The sequence below is a fragment of the Eleutherodactylus coqui genome, chromosome 2 (assembly GCF_035609145.1).
Source record: "Eleutherodactylus coqui strain aEleCoq1 chromosome 2, aEleCoq1.hap1, whole genome shotgun sequence".
NCBI classification, from domain to species: Eukaryota; Metazoa; Chordata; class Amphibia; order Anura; family Eleutherodactylidae; genus Eleutherodactylus; species Eleutherodactylus coqui.
Window position 1 is genome coordinate 332019093 of NC_089838.1, and position 6000 is coordinate 332025092.

Here is a 6000-nt window from a genome sequence, read left to right on the forward strand (position 1 = left end):
GCGAACAAATTGCATGTACCGCTTAGGGTTCTTTGCACTCAGCTGTTGTAGAGCCTCTCGGATAGGCAAGTCAAAGTCCTCATCTCCGATGGAGTAATCCATCTCTGTATCGGGGTTCGCTGTGGTTTGGTGCGAGAAATCGTCTTCTCCCAGCACCTCGGTCACCTGCCCCTTTAGCTTAGCGGCCTGGCTTCTAGTTGCCATTTCCGCAGTTGCTTTGCCAAATAAAAGATAGAATAGAAAACAAGAAGAAAGGGGAGGGGACTGTCTGGAGATATCGTAAGTCTCACACAAAAAGCACTGAGTGAAACCTCGTAAGAAGGGCACCAATCTTCGCAAAGACTGTGTGCTTCTTTTCGTACAAGGACTAACTGCTTAATCCTGGCACGAACGTGTTAACGTTATCCCACCGCTGCCACCAATTTGTCACGTACGCAGGGCGAGGGCGAGGAAGGAAAGGCTCTTAGGTTGTGGAGTGACTGGTACCCAACTTTCCAGACTCCTGAAAAGCGACCATGAGCCACAGCCACAACTCTACAGCAACCCTCCTGGCCCTGCACTTATTAACAATTTGTCCCTCACTGGACAAGAGGAGAAAGGGGAAGGGACCATACCTATCGATCCCGCCTCTGGTCCTCAAACACTCTGCAGTATTGCAAGCTGGCAGTCGTTAGAATACAGGCTGGTTTGTATTTAGCGTTCTCCGACTTCTGCACGCATGCGAAGCGGAAACTCAAATCACCAACCTGGTCAGTTCTAACGCACTCCAGAGCTCTACAATATGCATACAAAACGCTGCCACCACCAATTTGGTTACGGTAAATTGGAACCCGATCTATGACTTATGAATACAATCTTCGGAGAATATGGTTTCGTGTTAACACAGACGAGGCTCACTAATTAATTTAAAGTTTAATTCTCAAAGAAAAGAGCAGTGCTTATATACAGAAAAATACAAAAATGATGCTACAAGATAAAGGGCAAGAGACTTACATATGATATCGCAGACAGTAAAATAACAGGGATTAAAAGAAGAGTGTTACCATTCTTTGGCGTGGAGTCGCGCCAGAACTGCGGACCAGACCTCACGTATAGTGACCTCCAAGGGGCTGACCCAGAGCACACATTCGTGTGCGATTTTTAAACTCTCAGTGGTGTAACTCCCACATAGTTCCTTCCAGCCCCCATGGGGGTTGGCTCATCTTGGAACACATAATTCCCTGAAATACATATTTCCTTCATAACTCCGTGTGGGTGTGACCCACCATGAAAATATGACAATGATGTTTCTTGTTGTGATTTTACATGTGTTTTGAGCCCACGCATGATTAGTTTTGGACGCATCTGATCCGAGATACGCAATCCTCGGTTCCTGAGCGTCGTGCAAATGTAGGAGTCCCTGCATCTTATTTGTGGGGATGCGACGTTCCATAAAATATCCTCGTCCGCGGGCTGCGACGTAAAGATCTTTCATAATTCCTAGATTACATTTTCCTTTGTCTTACGGGCACGTTCTTTTGTTAACTTTGCCTCCAAAAGTTATCAGGTCAGTTACGACCATTTGGACCAGTAAGGGAGGGAAAGAGCAACTGAGGTGTGAAGCCTATTTCCTCTCCTTATTTCCTAACAAACATTTGCTGGCTCTGGCTCCAGAGGGGCTGTAGGACATCAAAGACCCCCTGGGGGAGAAGTGTAACAGTCTTTCCTGAAGTCTACTTCAAAGGTAGCTCAGCACTCAGCTTTCCTATATGCGGAAAGACCATTAACTCTTCTCTCTACAAACTATACAAAATGACTGACAGACTACAATTTTCACATCACAATGCATATCTATCAATCTCTTATCTTTATCTGTCACTCTGGTATCTATCTACCCTTCTAATCTCTATCTAGTAAGGGGGAAGGATGTCAGCTCAGCTTTTCTAGTATCCTGAACGTCAGCTGATTGATACTGGACAGCTGGGGGGACACTTTATTCAACTCCCTTTACTACACTTAGGTATTTCACGTGGAACGCACGGTGTTTAGTATCGACGCAGCATAAAATCCTCCTCGAGGACGAGGTAAGTAGGAATATTCTCGGTGACCTGGTGAAGGTGAGTTCTCTGGAGTTTGAAAGGTTGGGTAGGCCTCGAGCAGCTTTCCTTTGGAGGGCTTTTTGCTTTGGGGTTCCCTAGCCTAGAGAACTGTTTCCTGGTGGGGGGCTGGATTCTTTCACCCTAGCTTTTTGTTTTGCTTTAAGTTAAAAGTTGAATAAAAGGCTTGCGGGACCCGAACCAGGGCTGGGGGTAATGGTTATATTTTTGCTATTTATTAATTTTTCTGTATATTTAGGCTATGGATTATTATGCATTATATAAAAAATATTATGAAGAAGCGCCCGATGTATTTTAAATTCTGTTATATGGATAACAACAAATGAGTGTTAACTCACCTGGTGCCAGACAAGGATACCCTTAGTGAGGCACTTCGCTGACACCGCAGTCCACGTTCACTTGTAATGGGTCTTTAATCCATCCGAAATCACACGGAGAGCCGCAGGATCATTTCACAAGCTACACCGGGTAACCGGGGCTTGGTAAATACAATGCACAAGGAAAAAATAGAAAATCCGCGCTCCAAGGATCAAAGTGTTCAGACTAAGTATACGTCCTTTTTTATTAACGATAATAATAAAATGCTTTATATGGTATTATGTGTTATGTTTTTTTCGTGGGTGGTATCGTGTTTCATAGGTGGTATTATGTGTTTTCGTGGGAGGTATTATGCTGAGTTTTTGTGGGGGGGTAGTATTATGTTCTGGGGGTGTATTTAAAAAAAAAACTAAATACTAAACTATGTTCATAAGCAAGACGAAAGCCCTCACTGACTCACTCACTGACTGACTCGTCAAAAGTTCTCCAACTTCCCGATGTCATAAAAACATGAAATTTGGCACAAGCATAGATTATCTCTAAAATAGGAAAAGTAATCGGGTCCCAACTCGATTATTTAATTCTAGCACAAAAGAATTGGCGTCGAAATTTAACGTACATAATCTAAATCTCTCACTTCCCAATGTCATAGAAACTTAAAATTTGGCACGAGCATTGAATATGTCATAAATAGGAAAAGTTAATAGGTCCCAACTCAATTATTCAATCTATGCGCAAAAGAATTAGCGTCCAAATTTTACGTACGGAATCTAATTCTCTCACTTCCCGGTGTCATAGAAAATCGAAATTTGGAAGGAGCATTGATTATGTGATAAATAGGAAAAGCTAATGGGTCCCAACTCAATTATTCAATTCTAAGTGCCAAAGAATTAGCGTTAGAGATGAGCGAACGTACTCGTCCGAGCTTGATACTCGTTCGAGTATTAGCGTGTTCGAGATGCTTGTTACTCGTGACGAGTACCACGCGATGTTTGAGTTACTTTCACTTTCATCTCTGAGACGTTAGCGTGCTTTTCTGGCCAATAGAAAGACAGGAAAGGTACTACAACTTCCCCCTGTGACGTTCAAGCCCTATACCACCCCCCTGTAGTGAGTGGCTGGCGAGATCAGGTGTCACCCGAGTATAAAAATCGGCCCCTCCCGCGGCTCGTCACAGATTTATTCTGACATAGAGGAGGGAAAGTGCTGTTGGTGCCGGAGCTGTTATAGGGAGAGTGTTAGGAGTATTTTAGGCCTCAAGAACCCCAACGGTCCTTCTTAGGGCCACACCTAACCGTGTGCAGTAGTGTGGAGGCTGCTTTTAGCAGTGTTGCACTTTTTTTTTTGTATATCGGCCGTGCAGAGCATTGCGCCCTGCTGTAATTATACATACTCCAGGGCCAGTAGTGGTGGTGAGGCAGGGACAGAAGACATATATATTATTGAATATAGGCAGTGGGCCTTTCCAAAAACATTTGGGAAAAAAAATCTATTTGGACTGCCTGTGACTGTCCTCAGTGTACTGGGTCTGTGCTGGGTGTCGTTGTCCTAATTCATACGCAGCCAGCTAAGTGTTACAGCAGGCTTGCGCAAAATTATTTCCTGGCTCTGTGTTGGCTGTTACATCACCGCTGTATTCCTGTCCACAGTGCAACAGTCTGCAGTTATTTTACATACTCCAGGGCCAGTAGTGGTGAGGCAGGGACAGAAGACATATTTATTGAATATAGGCAGTGGGCCTTTCCAAAAACATTTGGGAAAAAAAATCTATTTGGGCTGCCTGTGACTGTCCTCAGTGTACTGGGTCTGTGCTGGGTGTAGTTGTCATCCTAATTCATACGCAGCCAGCTAAGTGTTACAGCAGGCTTGCGCAAAATTATTTCCTGGCGTTCCGTAAGCGAAGTCAGCCTCCAACCACAGGCCAATAAGCGGCACATTTAATTACAGCGTTCTGTTTCTGCACTACTGGTAATACAGCATGCTGAGGGGTAGGGGTAGGCCTAGAGGACGTGGACGCGGGCAAGGACGCGGAGGCCCATGTCAGGGTGTGGGCACAGGCCGAGCTCCTGATCCTGGTGTATCGCAGCCGACTGCTGCGGGATTAGGAGAGAGGCACGTTTCTGGCATCCCCACATTCATCTCACAATTAATGGGTCCACGCGGTAGACCTTTATTAGAAAATGAGCAGTGTGAGCAGGTCCTGTCGTGGATGGCAGAAAGTGCATCCAGCAATCTATTGAACACCTAGAGTTCTGCGCCGTCCACTGCTGCAACTCTGAATCCTCTGGCTGCTGCTCCTCCTTCCTCCTAGCCTCCTCACTCCATTACAATGACACATTCTGAAGAGCAGGCAGACTCCCAGGAGCTGTTCCCGGGCCCCAGAATGGGCAGCAAGGGTTCAGAATCCTCTCCCAATGGAGGAGTTTGTCGTGACCGATGCCCAACCTTTGGAAAAGTTCCCGGGGTCCGGGGGATGAGGCTGGGGACTTCCGGCAACTGTCTCAAGACCTTTCAGTGGGTGAGGAGGACGATGACGATGAGGCACAGTTGTCTATCAGTGAGGTAGTAGTAAGGGCAGTAAGTCCGAGGGAGGAGCGCACAGAGGATTCGGAGGAAGAGCAGCAGGACGATGAGGTGACTTGACCCCACCTGGTTTGCTATGCCTACTGAGGACAGGTCCTCAGAGGGGGAGGCAAGGGCAGCAGCAGGGCAGGTTGCAAGAGGAAGTGCGGTGTCCAGGGGTAGAGGCAGGGCCAGACCGAATAATCCACCAACTGTTTCCCAAAGCGCCCCCTCGCGCCATGCCACCCTGCAGAGGCCAAGGTGCTCAAAGGTCTGGCAGTTTTGCACTGAGAGTGCAGACGACCGACGAACAGTGGTGTGCAACCTGTGTCGCGCCAAGATCGGGGAGCCACCACCACCAGCCTCACCACCACCAGCATGCGCAGACATATGAGGGCCAAGCACCCCACATGGTGGAACGAAGGCCGTTCACCGACTCCGGTTTGCACCGCTGCCTCTCCCCCTGTGCCCCAACCTGCCACTGAGATCCAACCCCCCTCTCAGGACACAGGCACTACCGTCTCCTGGCCTGCACCCACACCCTCACCTCCGCTGTCCTCGGCCCCATCCACCAATGTCTGTCAGCGCACCGTCCAGCCGTCGCTAGCGCAAGTGTTGGAGCGCAAGCGCAAGTACGCCGCCACGCACCCGCACGCTCAAGCGTTAAACGTGCACATAGCCAAATTTATCAGCCTGGAGATGCTGCCGTATAGGGTTGTGGAAACGGAGGCTTTCAAAAGTATTATGGCGGCGGCTGCCCCCGCTACTCAGTTCCCAGTCGCCACTACTTTTCCCGATGTGCCGTCCCAGCCCTGCACGACCACCTCTCCTGCAACATTGTACGTCCCCTTACCAACGCGGTTACTGCCAAGGTCCACTTAACAACAGACACGTGGACAAGCACAGGCGGGCAGGGCCACTATATCTCCCTGACGGCACATTGGGTGAATTTAGTGGAGGCTGGGACAGAGTCAGAGCCTGGGACCGCTCACGTCCTACCCACCCCCAGAATTGCGGGCCCCAG